Raw genomic sequence first — 17,113 nt, 5'->3', positions numbered from 1 at the left:
ATTGTCTGCTCTAACATTGTCCTGACTCTTTCTGTATAGTCTTTACTTATGTTTTGGTTTTCCTTAATCAAAGTGTGTCTTTTAAATCTTTTCAAAGAAGATTCTTTGGACTTACTAAATCACCTGAATTTTATACGTTTTCTGTTGTATTAAGTTCTGCTCATATCTTTATTTATCTTTTTTCTATGTTCTCAGGGTTTATTGTTTTCATCTTCTGATGTCAATTAAAACACTTGGTTATTCATTTTAATAAATCTTTTTACTTATAAAGATTTGAACTTTTGAAGATTCCAGCTTACTTGTACGTGTCTAAGGGTCAGGTCCTCTCCATTGTTGCTGTCCTAAGGCTTAGTTCACCATACAGCAATGTATATATTGACCTATTTTCCCCTCGACTTTCTGTGATTCCCTACATCTCACCTTTCTTTGCAGACAAGCCATTTGAAATACCCTTAACTTATTTCACAGCCAATAAGTCTTTGAAATAATGTGTATTTTTAGAGAAATCTTCTTATATAATTAGGCAGAAAATCTGACCTGGCATAGTTTTCAAAACAGCATAATTTCACTCTTCTCAATGATTAATCTGTTGTATTACACAACCTTGGAGTATTTAGCTTTATCAATGACATGTCCTTGAAAAATATTTTAGAGATACTACCAGTCTTCTAAAACATCCTTGTGCCTTGTTTCAGTTCCAGTTTTATGTATATTTTCTGCCTTGCACCCGATTATTCCTACATCTGATGGATGGCCTTGGGAATCTAATACAGGTATTGATGGTTTTGGCTGATTGTCTCCCCTTGTAGCTGCTTTCTTCATTATTGTGTAAATTTAGATCATGAGCTCATGTTTAGCTAAACAGCTGACCTTGTAAGAGGCTTAGGTGTGAACGCTCGTAAATTTCAGCAGAGAGTCGGCAAAGATTTATTTGTGTCCCTCCAATGAGTGGCCCGCAAGGACCCCGTTTTCTACAAGTGTTGGTCCAATACTCCCTCTAGAGGCAGGGGACTCAGACAGGGCTGCTTTGCGGCCCCCGATATGGGGCAGGGGCAGTGGGCGGCCTGTGACCCGGGCAGGAGCCTCTCCGCGTGTTTCCCAGGGACCCATCTGCCTGCAAACTTCGGTCACCTTGCAGGAAGCTACGATGCCCAGACCTATGCTTAGCTGTGCAGCATGGTGTATTGCGCGGACACGTTCCACACACACTTCAAGTAAGAGGGCGGCCTGAGTGGAAAGGTGAGAGTTTGGGCAGCTGTGCAGACAAAGATGGCGCCCTTTGGCCTGGGCCTAAAAGCTTGTGACACTCCACTGGGCCTGCCGGGCTCTTAGGGCCCTGTCCTGGGCCCCCTTCTCCCCTGCCCTTTGTTCAGTCACAGCAGAGATGGCCACACCCACTCCCTCAGTGAGGGCAGTGTTCCAACCTCCCTCAGCCCCGCCCCCTCTCCACAGGTTACCATGGACTACAGAGGCTGCATTCTGAGGCCCTGGCATTCCGAGAATGCCAAGGGCAGACATGATGACCTTAAATGATTTCCTCTTGTGTCAGTGTTGGTAAACTTTAGGAGCTAGGAAATGGTCCACTTGACAGAAATGTTCAAATTTACTGGCATTTCATATATTCTCTGCTCTAACATTGTCCTGACTCTTTCTGTATATTCTTTACTTATGTTTTGGTTTTCCTTAATCAAAGTGTGTCTTTTAAATCTTTTCAAAGAAGATTCTTTGGACTTACTAAATCACCTGAATTTTATACGTTTTCTGTTGTATTAAGTTCTGCTCATATCTTTATTTATCTTTTTTCTATGTTCTCAGGGTTTATTGTTTTCATCTTCTGATGTCAATTAAAACACTTGGTTATTCATTTTAATAAATCTTTTTACTTATAAAGATTTGAACTTTTGAAGATTCCAGCTTACTTGTACGTGTCTAAGGCTCAGGTCCTCTCCATTGTTGCTGGCCTAAGGCTTAGTTCACCATACAGCAATGTATATATTGACCTATTTTCCCCTCGACTTTCTGTGATTCCCTACATCTCACCTTTCTTTGCAGACAAGCCATTTGAAATACCCTTAACTTATTTCACAGCCAATAAGTCTTTGAAATAATGTGTATTTTTTAGAGAAATCTTCTTATAGAATTAGGCAGAAAATCTGACCTGCCATAGTTTTCAAAACAGCATAATTTCACTCTTCTCAATGATTAATCAGTAGTATTACACAACCTTGGAGTATTTAGCTTTATCAATGACATGTCCTTGAAAAATGTTTTAGAGATCCTAGCAGTCTTTGAAAATATCCTTGTGCCTTGTTTCAGTTCCAGTTTTATGTATATTTTCTGCCTTGCACCCGATTATTCCTACATCTGATGGATGGCCTTGGGAATCTAATTCTGGTATTGATGGTTTTGGCTGATTGTCTCCCCTTGTAGCTGCTTTCTTCATTATTGTGTAAATTTAGATCATGAGCTCATGTTTAGCTAAACAGCTGACCTTGTAAGAGGCTTAGGTGTGAACGCTCGTAAGTTTCAGCAGAAAGTCGGCAAAGATTTATTTGTGTCCCTCCAATGAGTGGCCCGCAAGGACCCCGTTTTCTACAAGTGTTGGTCCAATACTCCCTCTAGAGGCAGGGGACTCAGACAGGGCTGCTTTGCGGCTCCCGATCTGGGGCAGGGGCAGTGGGCGGCCTGTGACCCGGGAAGGAGCCTCTCCGCGTGTGTCCCAGGGACCCATCTGCCTGCGAACTTCGGTCACCTGGCAGGAAGCTACGATGCCCAGACGTATGCTTAGCTGTGCAGCGCGGTATACTGCACGGACACGTTCCACACACACTTCAAGTAAGAGGGCGGCCTGAGTGGAAAGGTGAGAGTTTGGGCAGCTGTGCAGACAAAGAAGGCGCCCTTTGGCCTGGGCCTAAAAGCTTGTGACACTCCACTGGGCCTGCCGGGCTCTGAGGGCCCTGCCCTGGGCCCCCTGCTCCCCTGCCCTTTGTTCAGTCACAGCAGAGATGGCCACACCCACTCCCTCAGTGAGGGCAGTGTTCCAACCTCCCTCAGCCCCGCCCCCTCTCCACAGGTTACCATGGACTACAGAGGCTGCATTCTGAGGCCCTGGCATTCAGAGAATGCCAAGGGCAGACATGATGACCTTAAATGATTTCCTCTTGTGTCAGTGTTGGTAAACTTTAGGAGCTAGGAAATGGTCCACTTTACAGAAATGTTCAAATTTACTGGCATTTCATATATTCTCTGCTCTAACATTGTCCTGACTCTTTCTGTATATTCTTTACTTATGTTTTGGTTTTCCTTAATCAAAGTGTGTCTTTTAATTCTTTTCAAAGAAGATTCTTTGGACTTACTAAATCACCTGAATTTTATACGTTTTCTGTTGTATTAAGTTCTGCTCATATCTTTATTTATCTTTTCTCTATGTTCTCAGGGTTTATTGTTTTCATCTTCTGATGTCAATTAAAACACTTGGTTATTCATTTTAATAAATCTTTTTACTTATAAAGATTTGAACTTTTGAATATTCCAGCTTACTTGTACGTGTCTAAGGGTCAGGTCCTCTCCATTGTTGCTGGCCTAAGGCTTAGTTCACCATACAGCAATGTATATATTGACCTATTTTCCCCTCGAATTTCTGTGATTCCCTACATCTCACCTTTCTTTGCAGACAAGCCATTTGAAATACCCTTAACTTATTTCACAGCCAATAAGTCTTTGAAATAATGTGTATTTTTTAGAGAAATCTTCTTATAGAATTAGGCAGAAAATCTGACCTGCCATAGTTTTCAAAACAGCATAATTTCACTCTTCTCAATGATTAATCTGTAGTATTACACAACCTTGGAGTATTTAGCTTTATCAATGACATGTCCTTGAAAAATGTTTTAGAGATCCTACCAGTCTTTGAAAACATCCTTGTGCCTTGTTTCAGTTCCAGTTTTATATATATTTTCTGCCTTGCACCCGATTATTCCTACATCTGATGGATGGCCTTGGGAATCTAATTCTGGTATTGATGGTTTTGGCTGATTGTCTCCCCTTGTAGCTGCTTTCTTCATTATTGTGTAAATTTAGATCATGTGCTCATGTTTAGCTAAACAGCTGACCTTGTAAGAGGCTTAGGTGTGAACGCTCGTAAGTTTCCACAGAAAGTCGGCAAAGATTTATTTGTGTCCCTCCAATGAGTGGCCCGCAAGGACCCCGTTTTCTACAAGTGTTGGTCCAATACTCCCTCTAGAGGCAGGGGACTCAGACAGGGCTGCTTTGCGGCCCCCGATCTGGGGCAGGGGCAGTGGGCGGCCTGTGACCCGGGCAGGAGCCTCTCCGCGTGTGTCCCAGGGACCCATCTGCCTGCAAACTTCGGTCACCTGGCAGGAAGCTACGATGCCCAGACCTATGCTTAGCTGTGCAGCATGGTGTACTGCGCGGACACGTTCCACACACACTTCAAGTAAGAGGGCGGCCTGAGTGGAAAGGTGAGAGTTTGGGCAGCTGTGCAGACAAAGAAGGCGCCCTTTGGCCTGGGCCTAAAAGCTTGTGACACGCCACTGGGCCTGCCGGGCTCTGAGGGCCCTGCCCTGGGCCCCCTGCTCCCCTGCCCTTTGTTCAGTCACAGCAGAGATGGCCACACCCACTCCCTCAGTGAGGGCAGTGTTCAAACCTCCCTCAGCCCCGCCCCCTCTCCGCAGGTTACCATGGACTACAGAGGCTGCATTCTGAGGCCAGAGCGTTCCGAGAATGCCAAGGGCAGACATGATGACCTTAAATGATTTCCTCTTGTGTCAGTGTTGGTAAACTTTAGGAGCTAGGAAATGGTCCACTTTACAGAAATGTTCAAATTTACTGGCATTTCATATATTCTCTGCTCTAACATGGTCCTGACTCTTTCTGTATATTCTTTACTTATGTTTTGGTTTTCCTTAATCAAAGTGTGTCTTTTAAATCTTTTCAAAGAAGATTCTTTGGACTTACTAAATCACCTGAATTTTATACGTTTTCTGTTGTATTAAGTTCTGCTCATATCTTTATTTATCTTTTTTCTATGTTCTCAGGGTTTATTGTTTTCATCTTCTGATGTCAATTAAAACACTTGGTTATTCATTTTAATAAATCTTTTTACTTATAAAGATTTGAACTTTTGAAGATTCCAGCTTACTTGTACGTGTCTAAGGGTCAGGTCCTCTCCATTGTTGCTGGCCTAAGGCTTAGTTCACCATACAGCAATGTATATATTGACCTATTTTCCCCTCGACTTTCTGTGATTCCCTACATCTCACCTTTCTTTGCAGACAAGCCATTTGAAATACCCTTAACTTATTTCACAGCCAATAAGTCTTTGAAATAATGTGTATTTTTTAGAGAAATCTTCTTATATAATTAGGCAGAAATTCTGACCTGGCAGAGTTTTCAAAACAGCATAATTTCACCCTTCTCAATGGTTAATCTGTTGTATTACACAACCTTGGAGTATTTAGCTTTATCAATGACATGTCCTTGAAAAATGTTTTAGAGATCCTACCAGTCTTTGAAAACATCCTTGTGCCTTGTTTCAGTTCCAGTTTTATGTATATTTTCTGCCTTGCACCCGATTATTCCTTCATCTGATGGATGGCCTTGGGAATCTAATTCTGGTATTGATGGTTTTGGCTGATTGTCTCCCCTTGTAGCTGCTTTCTTCATTATTGTGTAAATTTAGATCATGAGCTCACGTTTAGCTAAACAGCTGACCTTGTAAGAGGCTTAGGTGTGAACGCTCGTAAGTTTCAGCAGAGAGTCGGCAAAGATTTATTTGTGTCCCTCCAATGAGTGACCCGGAAGGACCCCGTTTTCTACAAGTGTTGGTCCAATACTCCCTCTAGAGGCAGGGGACTCAGACAGGGCTGCTTTGCGGCCCCCGATCTGGGGCAGGGGCAGTGGGTGGCCTGTGACCCGGGCAGGAGCCTCTCCGCGTGTGTCCCAGGGACCCATCTGCCTGCAAACTTCGGTCACCTGGCAGGAAGCTACGATGCCCAGACCTATGCTTAGCTGTGCAGCATGGTGTACTGCGTGGACACGTTCCACACACACTTCAAGTAAGAGGGCGGCCTGAGTGGAAAGGTGAGAGTTTGGGCAGCAGTGCAGACAAAGAAGGCGCCCTTTGGCCTGGGCCTAAAAGCTTGTGACACTCCACTGGGCCTGCCGGGCTCTGAGGGCCCTGCCCTGGGCCCCCTGCTCCCCTGCCCTTTGTTCAGTCACAGCAGAGATGGCCACACCCACTCCCTCAGTGAGGGCAGTGTTCCAACCTCCCTCAGCCCCGCCCCCTCTCCGCAGGTTACCATGGACTACAGAGGCTGCATTCTGAGGCCAGGGCGTTCCGAGAATGCCAAGGGCAGACATGATGACCTTAAATGATTTCCTCTTGTGTCAGTGTTGGTAAACTTTAGGAGCTAGGAAATGGTCCACTTGACAGAAATGTTCAAATTTACTGGCATTTCATATATTCTCTGCTCTAACATTGTCCTGACTCTTTCTGTATATTCTTTACTTATGTTTTGGTTTTCCTTAATCAAAGTGTGTCTTTTAAATCTTTTCAAAGAAGATTCTTTGGACTTACTAAATCACCTGAATTTTATACGTTTTCTGTTGTATTAAGTTCTGCTCATATCTTTATTTATCTTTTCTCTATGTTCTCAGGGTTTATTGTTTTCATCTTCTGATGTCAATTAAAACACTTGTTTATTGATTTTAATAAATCTTTTTACTTATAAAGATTTGAACTTTTGAAGATTCCAGCTTACTTGTACGTGTCTAAGGGTCAGGTCCTCTCCATTGTTGCTGGCCTAAGGCTTAGTTCACCATACAGCAATGTATATATTGACCTATTTTCCCCTCGACTTTCTGTGATTCCCTACATCTCATCTTTTTTGCAGACAAGCCATTTGAAATACCCTTAACTTATTTCACAGCCAATAAGTCTTTGAAATAATGTGTATTTTTTAGAGAAATCTTCTTATATAATTAGGCAGAAAATCTGACCTGCCATAGTTTTCAAAACAGCATAATTTCACTCTTCTCAATGATTAATCAGTAGTATTACACAACCTTGGAGTATTTAGCTTTATCAATGACATGTCCTTGAAAAATGTTTTAGAGATCCTAGCAGTCTTTGAAAATATCCTTGTGCCTTGTTTCAGTTCCAGTTTTATGTATATTTTCTGCCTTGCACCCGATTATTCCTACATCTGATGGATGGCCTTGGGAATCTAATTCTGGTATTGATGGTTTTGGCTGATTGTCTCCCCTTGTAGCTGCTTTCTTCATTATTGTGTAAATTTAGATCATGAGCTCATGTTTAGCTAAACAGCTGACCTTGTAAGAGGCTTAGGTGTGAACGCTCGTAAGTTTCAGCAGAAAGTCGGCAAAGATTTATTTGTGTCCCTCCAATGAGTGGCCCGCAAGGACCCCGTTTTCTACAAGTGTTGGTCCAATACTCCCTCTAGAGGCAGGGGACTCAGACAGGGCTGCTTTGCGGCTCCCGATCTGGGGCAGGGGCAGTGGGCGGCCTGTGACCCGGGAAGGAGCCTCTCCGCGTGTGTCCCAGGGACCCATCTGCCTGCGAACTTCGGTCACCTGGCAGGAAGCTACGATGCCCAGACGTATGCTTAGCTGTGCAGCGCGGTATACTGCACGGACACGTTCCACACACACTTCAAGTAAGAGGGCGGCCTGAGTGGAAAGGTGAGAGTTTGGGCAGCTGTGCAGACAAAGAAGGCGCCCTTTGGCCTGGGCCTAAAAGCTTGTGACACTCCACTGGGCCTGCCGGGCTCTGAGGGCCCTGCCCTGGGCCCCCTGCTCCCCTGCCCTTTGTTCAGTCACAGCAGAGATGGCCACACCCACTCCCTCAGTGAGGGCAGTGTTCCAACCTCCCTCAGCCCCGCCCCCTCTCCACAGGTTACCATGGACTACAGAGGCTGCATTCTGAGGCCCTGGCATTCAGAGAATGCCAAGGGCAGACATGATGACCTTAAATGATTTCCTCTTGTGTCAGTGTTGGTAAACTTTAGGAGCTAGGAAATGGTCCACTTTACAGAAATGTTCAAATTTACTGGCATTTCATATATTCTCTGCTCTAACATTGTCCTGACTCTTTCTGTATATTCTTTACTTATGTTTTGGTTTTCCTTAATCAAAGTGTGTCTTTTAATTCTTTTCAAAGAAGATTCTTTGGACTTACTAAATCACCTGAATTTTATACGTTTTCTGTTGTATTAAGTTCTGCTCATATCTTTATTTATCTTTTCTCTATGTTCTCAGGGTTTATTGTTTTCATCTTCTGATGTCAATTAAAACACTTGGTTATTCATTTTAATAAATCTTTTTACTTATAAAGATTTGAACTTTTGAAGATTCCAGCTTACTTGTACGTGTCTAAGGGTCAGGTCCTCTCCATTGTTGCTGGCCTAAGGCTTAGTTCACCATACAGCAATGTATATATTGACCTATTTTCCCCTCGAATTTCTGTGATTCCCTACATCTCACCTTTCTTTGCAGACAAGCCATTTGAAATACCCTTAACTTATTTCACAGCCAATAAGTCTTTGAAATAATGTGTATTTTTTAGAGAAATCTTCTTATAGAATTAGGCAGAAAATCTGACCTGCCATAGTTTTCAAAACAGCATAATTTCACTCTTCTCAATGATTAATCTGTAGTATTACACAACCTTGGAGTATTTAGCTTTATCAATGACATGTCCTTGAAAAATGTTTTAGAGATCCTACCAGTCTTTGAAAACATCCTTGTGCCTTGTTTCAGTTCCAGTTTTATATATATTTTCTGCCTTGCACCCGATTATTCCTACATCTGATGGATGGCCTTGGGAATCTAATTCTGGTATTGATGGTTTTGGCTGATTGTCTCCCCTTGTAGCTGCTTTCTTCATTATTGTGTAAATTTAGATCATGTGCTCATGTTTAGCTAAACAGCTGACCTTGTAAGAGGCTTAGGTGTGAACGCTCGTAAGTTTCCACAGAAAGTCGGCAAAGATTTATTTGTGTCCCTCCAATGAGTGGCCCGCAAGGACCCCGTTTTCTACAAGTGTTGGTCCAATACTCCCTCTAGAGGCAGGGGACTCAGACAGGGCTGCTTTGCGGCCCCCGATCTGGGGCAGGGGCAGTGGGCGGCCTGTGACCCGGGCAGGAGCCTCTCCGCGTGTGTCCCAGGGACCCATCTGCCTGCAAACTTCGGTCACCTGGCAGGAAGCTACGATGCCCAGACCTATGCTTAGCTGTGCAGCATGGTGTACTGCGCGGACACGTTCCACACACACTTCAAGTAAGAGGGCGGCCTGAGTGGAAAGGTGAGAGTTTGGGCAGCTGTGCAGACAAAGAAGGCGCCCTTTGGCCTGGGCCTAAAAGCTTGTGACACGCCACTGGGCCTGCCGGGCTCTGAGGGCCCTGCCCTGGGCCCCCTGCTCCCCTGCCCTTTGTTCAGTCACAGCAGAGATGGCCACACCCACTCCCTCAGTGAGGGCAGTGTTCAAACCTCCCTCAGCCCCGCCCCCTCTCCGCAGGTTACCATGGACTACAGAGGCTGCATTCTGAGGCCAGAGCGTTCCGAGAATGCCAAGGGCAGACATGATGACCTTAAATGATTTCCTCTTGTGTCAGTGTTGGTAAACTTTAGGAGCTAGGAAATGGTCCACTTTACAGAAATGTTCAAATTTACTGGCATTTCATATATTCTCTGCTCTAACATGGTCCTGACTCTTTCTGTATATTCTTTACTTATGTTTTGGTTTTCCTTAATCAAAGTGTGTCTTTTAAATCTTTTCAAAGAAGATTCTTTGGACTTACTAAATCACCTGAATTTTATACGTTTTCTGTTGTATTAAGTTCTGCTCATATCTTTATTTATCTTTTTTCTATGTTCTCAGGGTTTATTGTTTTCATCTTCTGATGTCAATTAAAACACTTGGTTATTCATTTTAATAAATCTTTTTACTTATAAAGATTTGAACTTTTGAAGATTCCAGCTTACTTGTACGTGTCTAAGGGTCAGGTCCTCTCCATTGTTGCTGGCCTAAGGCTTAGTTCACCATACAGCAATGTATATATTGACCTATTTTCCCCTCGACTTTCTGTGATTCCCTACATCTCACCTTTCTTTGCAGACAAGCCATTTGAAATACCCTTAACTTATTTCACAGCCAATAAGTCTTTGAAATAATGTGTATTTTTTAGAGAAATCTTCTTATATAATTAGGCAGAAATTCTGACCTGGCAGAGTTTTCAAAACAGCATAATTTCACCCTTCTCAATGGTTAATCTGTTGTATTACACAACCTTGGAGTATTTAGCTTTATCAATGACATGTCCTTGAAAAATGTTTTAGAGATCCTACCAGTCTTTGAAAACATCCTTGTGCCTTGTTTCAGTTCCAGTTTTATGTATATTTTCTGCCTTGCACCCGATTATTCCTTCATCTGATGGATGGCCTTGGGAATCTAATTCTGGTATTGATGGTTTTGGCTGATTGTCTCCCCTTGTAGCTGCTTTCTTCATTATTGTGTAAATTTAGATCATGAGCTCACGTTTAGCTAAACAGCTGACCTTGTAAGAGGCTTAGGTGTGAACGCTCGTAAGTTTCAGCAGAGAGTCGGCAAAGATTTATTTGTGTCCCTCCAATGAGTGACCCGGAAGGACCCCGTTTTCTACAAGTGTTGGTCCAATACTCCCTCTAGAGGCAGGGGACTCAGACAGGGCTGCTTTGCGGCCCCCGATCTGGGGCAGGGGCAGTGGGTGGCCTGTGACCCGGGCAGGAGCCTCTCCGCGTGTGTCCCAGGGACCCATCTGCCTGCAAACTTCGGTCACCTGGCAGGAAGCTACGATGCCCAGACCTATGCTTAGCTGTGCAGCATGGTGTACTGCGTGGACACGTTCCACACACACTTCAAGTAAGAGGGCGGCCTGAGTGGAAAGGTGAGAGTTTGGGCAGCAGTGCAGACAAAGAAGGCGCCCTTTGGCCTGGGCCTAAAAGCTTGTGACACTCCACTGGGCCTGCCGGGCTCTGAGGGCCCTGCCCTGGGCCCCCTGCTCCCCTGCCCTTTGTTCAGTCACAGCAGAGATGGCCACACCCACTCCCTCAGTGAGGGCAGTGTTCCAACCTCCCTCAGCCCCGCCCCCTCTCCGCAGGTTACCATGGACTACAGAGGCTGCATTCTGAGGCCAGGGCGTTCCGAGAATGCCAAGGGCAGACATGATGACCTTAAATGATTTCCTCTTGTGTCAGTGTTGGTAAACTTTAGGAGCTAGGAAATGGTCCACTTGACAGAAATGTTCAAATTTACTGGCATTTCATATATTCTCTGCTCTAACATTGTCCTGACTCTTTCTGTATATTCTTTACTTATGTTTTGGTTTTCCTTAATCAAAGTGTGTCTTTTAAATCTTTTCAAAGAAGATTCTTTGGACTTACTAAATCACCTGAATTTTATACGTTTTCTGTTGTATTAAGTTCTGCTCATATCTTTATTTATCTTTTCTCTATGTTCTCAGGGTTTATTGTTTTCATCTTCTGATGTCAATTAAAACACTTGTTTATTGATTTTAATAAATCTTTTTACTTATAAAGATTTGAACTTTTGAAGATTCCAGCTTACTTGTACGTGTCTAAGGGTCAGGTCCTCTCCATTGTTGCTGGCCTAAGGCTTAGTTCACCATACAGCAATGTATATATTGACCTATTTTCCCCTCGACTTTCTGTGATTCCCTACATCTCATCTTTTTTGCAGACAAGCCATTTGAAATACCCTTAACTTATTTCACAGCCAATAAGTCTTTGAAATAATGTGTATTTTTTAGAGAAATCTTCTTATATAATTAGGCAGAAAATCTGACCTGCCATAGTTTTCAAAACAGCATAATTTCACTCTTCTCAATGATTAATCAGTAGTATTACACAACCTTGGAGTATTTAGCTTTATCAATGACATGTCCTTGAAAAATGTTTTAGAGATCCTAGCAGTCTTTGAAAATATCCTTGTGCCTTGTTTCAGTTCCAGTTTTATGTATATTTTCTGCCTTGCACCCGATTATTCCTACATCTGATGGATGGCCTTGGGAATCTAATTCTGGTATTGATGGTTTTGGCTGATTGTCTCCCCTTGTAGCTGCTTTCTTCATTATTGTGTAAATTTAGATCATGAGCTCATGTTTAGCTAAACAGCTGACCTTGTAAGAGGCTTAGGTGTGAACGCTCGTAAGTTTCAGCAGAAAGTCGGCAAAGATTTATTTGTGTCCCTCCAATGAGTGGCCCGCAAGGACCCCGTTTTCTACAAGTGTTGGTCCAATACTCCCTCTAGAGGCAGGGGACTCAGACAGGGCTGCTTTGCGGCTCCCGATCTGGGGCAGGGGCAGTGGGCGGCCTGTGACCCGGGAAGGAGCCTCTCCGCGTGTGTCCCAGGGACCCATCTGCCTGCGAACTTCGGTCACCTGGCAGGAAGCTACGATGCCCAGACGTATGCTTAGCTGTGCAGCGCGGTATACTGCACGGACACGTTCCACACACACTTCAAGTAAGAGGGCGGCCTGAGTGGAAAGGTGAGAGTTTGGGCAGCTGTGCAGACAAAGAAGGCGCCCTTTGGCCTGGGCCTAAAAGCTTGTGACACTCCACTGGGCCTGCCGGGCTCTGAGGGCCCTGCCCTGGGCCCCCTGCTCCCCTGCCCTTTGTTCAGTCACAGCAGAGATGGCCACACCCACTCCCTCAGTGAGGGCAGTGTTCCAACCTCCCTCAGCCCCGCCCCCTCTCCACAGGTTACCATGGACTACAGAGGCTGCATTCTGAGGCCCTGGCATTCAGAGAATGCCAAGGGCAGACATGATGACCTTAAATGATTTCCTCTTGTGTCAGTGTTGGTAAACTTTAGGAGCTAGGAAATGGTCCACTTTACAGAAATGTTCAAATTTACTGGCATTTCATATATTCTCTGCTCTAACATTGTCCTGACTCTTTCTGTATATTCTTTACTTATGTTTTGGTTTTCCTTAATCAAAGTGTGTCTTTTAATTCTTTTCAAAGAAGATTCTTTGGACTTACTAAATCACCTGAATTTTATACGTTTTCTGTTGTATTAAGTTCTGCTCATATCTTTATTTATCTTTTCTCTATGTTCTCAGGGTTTATTGTTTTCATCTTCTGATGTCAATTAAAACACTTGGTTATTCATTTTAATAAATCTTTTTACTTATAAAGATTTGAACTTTTGAAGATTCCAGCTTACTTGTACGTGTCTAAGGGTCAGGTCCTCTCCATTGTTGCTGGCCTAAGGCTTAGTTCACCATACAGCAATGTATATATTGACCTATTTTCCCCTCGAATTTCTGTGATTCCCTACATCTCACCTTTCTTTGCAGACAAGCCATTTGAAATACCCTTAACTTATTTCACAGCCAATAAGTCTTTGAAATAATGTGTATTTTTTAGAGAAATCTTCTTATAGAATTAGGCAGAAAATCTGACCTGCCATAGTTTTCAAAACAGCATAATTTCACTCTTCTCAATGATTAATCTGTAGTATTACACAACCTTGGAGTATTTAGCTTTATCAATGACATGTCCTTGAAAAATGTTTTAGAGATCCTACCAGTCTTTGAAAACATCCTTGTGCCTTGTTTCAGTTCCAGTTTTATATATATTTTCTGCCTTGCACCCGATTATTCCTACATCTGATGGATGGCCTTGGGAATCTAATTCTGGTATTGATGGTTTTGGCTGATTGTCTCCCCTTGTAGCTGCTTTCTTCATTATTGTGTAAATTTAGATCATGTGCTCATGTTTAGCTAAACAGCTGACCTTGTAAGAGGCTTAGGTGTGAACGCTCGTAAGTTTCCACAGAAAGTCGGCAAAGATTTATTTGTGTCCCTCCAATGAGTGGCCCGCAAGGACCCCGTTTTCTACAAGTGTTGGTCCAATACTCCCTCTAGAGGCAGGGGACTCAGACAGGGCTGCTTTGCGGCCCCCGATCTGGGGCAGGGGCAGTGGGCGGCCTGTGACCCGGGCAGGAGCCTCTCCGCGTGTGTCCCAGGGACCCATCTGCCTGCAAACTTCGGTCACCTGGCAGGAAGCTACGATGCCCAGACCTATGCTTAGCTGTGCAGCATGGTGTACTGCGCGGACACGTTCCACACACACTTCAAGTAAGAGGGCGGCCTGAGTGGAAAGGTGAGAGTTTGGGCAGCTGTGCAGACAAAGAAGGCGCCCTTTGGCCTGGGCCTAAAAGCTTGTGACACGCCACTGGGCCTGCCGGGCTCTGAGGGCCCTGCCCTGGGCCCCCTGCTCCCCTGCCCTTTGTTCAGTCACAGCAGAGATGGCCACACCCACTCCCTCAGTGAGGGCAGTGTTCAAACCTCCCTCAGCCCCGCCCCCTCTCCGCAGGTTACCATGGACTACAGAGGCTGCATTCTGAGGCCAGAGCGTTCCGAGAATGCCAAGGGCAGACATGATGACCTTAAATGATTTCCTCTTGTGTCAGTGTTGGTAAACTTTAGGAGCTAGGAAATGGTCCACTTTACAGAAATGTTCAAATTTACTGGCATTTCATATATTCTCTGCTCTAACATGGTCCTGACTCTTTCTGTATATTCTTTACTTATGTTTTGGTTTTCCTTAATCAAAGTGTGTCTTTTAAATCTTTTCAAAGAAGATTCTTTGGACTTACTAAATCACCTGAATTTTATACGTTTTCTGTTGTATTAAGTTCTGCTCATATCTTTATTTATCTTTTTTCTATGTTCTCAGGGTTTATTGTTTTCATCTTCTGATGTCAATTAAAACACTTGGTTATTCATTTTAATAAATCTTTTTACTTATAAAGATTTGAACTTTTGAAGATTCCAGCTTACTTGTACGTGTCTAAGGGTCAGGTCCTCTCCATTGTTGCTGGCCTAAGGCTTAGTTCACCATACAGCAATGTATATATTGACCTATTTTCCCCTCGACTTTCTGTGATTCCCTACATCTCACCTTTCTTTGCAGACAAGCCATTTGAAATACCCTTAACTTATTTCACAGCCAATAAGTCTTTGAAATAATGTGTATTTTTTAGAGAAATCTTCTTATATAATTAGGCAGAAATTCTGACCTGGCAGAGTTTTCAAAACAGCATAATTTCACCCTTCTCAATGGTTAATCTGTTGTATTACACAACCTTGGAGTATTTAGCTTTATCAATGACATGTCCTTGAAAAATGTTTTAGAGATCCTACCAGTCTTTGAAAACATCCTTGTGCCTTGTTTCAGTTCCAGTTTTATGTATATTTTCTGCCTTGCACCCGATTATTCCTTCATCTGATGGATGGCCTTGGGAATCTAATTCTGGTATTGATGGTTTTGGCTGATTGTCTCCCCTTGTAGCTGCTTTCTTCATTATTGTGTAAATTTAGATCATGAGCTCACGTTTAGCTAAACAGCTGACCTTGTAAGAGGCTTAGGTGTGAACGCTCGTAAGTTTCAGCAGAGAGTCGGCAAAGATTTATTTGTGTCCCTCCAATGAGTGACCCGGAAGGACCCCGTTTTCTACAAGTGTTGGTCCAATACTCCCTCTAGAGGCAGGGGACTCAGACAGGGCTGCTTTGCGGCCCCCGATCTGGGGCAGGGGCAGTGGGTGGCCTGTGACCCGGGCAGGAGCCTCTCCGCGTGTGTCCCAGGGACCCATCTGCCTGCAAACTTCGGTCACCTGGCAGGAAGCTACGATGCCCAGACCTATGCTTAGCTGTGCAGCATGGTGTACTGCGTGGACACGTTCCACACACACTTCAAGTAAGAGGGCGGCCTGAGTGGAAAGGTGAGAGTTTGGGCAGCAGTGCAGACAAAGAAGGCGCCCTTTGGCCTGGGCCTAAAAGCTTGTGACACTCCACTGGGCCTGCCGGGCTCTGAGGGCCCTGCCCTGGGCCCCCTGCTCCCCTGCCCTTTGTTCAGTCACAGCAGAGATGGCCACACCCACTCCCTCAGTGAGGGCAGTGTTCCAACCTCCCTCAGCCCCGCCCCCTCTCCGCAGGTTACCATGGACTACAGAGGCTGCATTCTGAGGCCAGGGCGTTCCGAGAATGCCAAGGGCAGACATGATGACCTTAAATGATTTCCTCTTGTGTCAGTGTTGGTAAACTTTAGGAGCTAGGAAATGGTCCACTTGACAGAAATGTTCAAATTTACTGGCATTTCATATATTCTCTGCTCTAACATTGTCCTGACTCTTTCTGTATATTCTTTACTTATGTTTTGGTTTTCCTTAATCAAAGTGTGTCTTTTAAATCTTTTCAAAGAAGATTCTTTGGACTTACTAAATCACCTGAATTTTATACGTTTTCCTTTGTATTAAGTTCTGCTCATATCTTTATTTATCTTTTCTCTATGTTCTCAGGGTTTATTGTTTTCATCTTCTGATGTCAATTAAAACACTTGTTTATTGATTTTAATAAATCTTTTTACTTATAAAGATTTGAACTTTTGAAGATTCCAGCTTACATGTACGTGTCTAAGGGTCAGGTCCTCTCCATTGTTGCTGGCCTAAGGCTTAGTTCACCATACAGCAATGTATATATTGACCTATTTTCCCCTCGACTTTCTGTGATTCCCTACATCTCACCTTTTTTGCAGACAAGCCATTTGAAATACCCTTAACTTATTTCACAGCCAATAAGTCTTTGAAATAATGTGTATTTTTTAGAGAAATCTTCTTATAGAATTAGGCAGAAAATCTGACCTGCCATAGTTTTCAAAACAGCATAATTTCACTCTTCTCAATGATTAATCTGTAGTATTACACAACCTTGGAGTATTTAGCTTTATCAATGACATGTCCTTAAAAAATGTTTTAGAGATCCTACCAGTCTTTGAAAACATCCTTGTGCCTTGTTTCAGTTCCAGTTTTATGTATATTTTCTGCCTTGCACCCGATTATTCCTACATCTGATGGATGGCCTTGGGAATCTAATTCTGGTATTGATGGTTTTGGCTGATTGTCTCCCCTTGTAGCTGCTTTCTTCATTATTGTGTAAATTTAGATCATGAGCTCATGTTTAGCTAAACAGCTGACCTTGTAAGAGGCTTAGGTGTGAACGCTCGTAAGTTT

This window comes from Mesoplodon mirus (genome assembly GCF_964341445.2).
Source record: "Mesoplodon mirus genome assembly, chromosome: 1".
NCBI lineage: Eukaryota > Metazoa > Chordata > Mammalia > Artiodactyla > Ziphiidae > Mesoplodon > Mesoplodon mirus.
The sequence above is the reverse complement of the archived record's forward strand: the minus strand, read 5'-3'. Positions refer to the sequence as shown.